Below are 827 nucleotides of genomic sequence, written 5' to 3' on the forward strand. Positions count from 1 at the left end.
TATATATAATTATTAAAAATAATATATATATATTTTAATATATATTTGCTTATTTTTAGAAATATTAGAAAAAGATTTAGAAAGTGGAATAATTTCGAGAAAAATTACATTTTACGATATTATTAATTTTTTTCGTAAACGAATGGAAAGAATTTAAAAAAACGATTCCATTTACGAAAACAAAATTGATCTTCATGTCCTATTCTCTACACTTCCATCTATAAAAAAAAAAAAAATATCACATTATACTGTCCTCAAGAATTAATTAATAACGATTATACATCTTTAAAAATCAAAAATTTTTCTTCTACGAATTTTTTTTCCAAAAAGTTCTATTTCTATCCCAAGATTCCATCCCTTCCAGGAAACGTCAAACTCTCGACTGTCCCTCTCCCTAATCTAAACGCTACTAAATACACTCCGAAGAAGAACGATCGCGGAGACGAACGAAATTAAATGATTCCGCGACGAGGAATTCTCGTATGATCGTAAGACGGAGAGTCGATGTCGTCAGTGAACGATCGAAGAGAAGAGACGAGGATGGTGTGTGTCACGGTGTGTGCGGCGCAACATTGCAGCGTGTAACGGTCACTGGAGGCGCGCGTGTTCCCCTGGACCATTCTAATATCAAGGACTCCGAGACACACGGGCCGCCGAGACGGAAGAAGGGTGGGGGCGGTTCGAGCAAATGCAATCGACCCTTGACCCGGCACGCTGAAACCTGGAGGATATCTGACTCATGACGCGCTCAGGCGTCCTATCGTGGCGGCGCGTCATCGCGCGTATCCGCGGCCCTCGTCTCGCGGCAATCTCGCAGGAGGATCCAG

Source organism: Apis dorsata, unplaced genomic scaffold, assembly GCF_000469605.1.
Source record: "Apis dorsata unplaced genomic scaffold, Apis dorsata 1.3 scaffold_123, whole genome shotgun sequence".
Taxonomy (NCBI): Eukaryota; Metazoa; Arthropoda; class Insecta; order Hymenoptera; family Apidae; genus Apis; species Apis dorsata.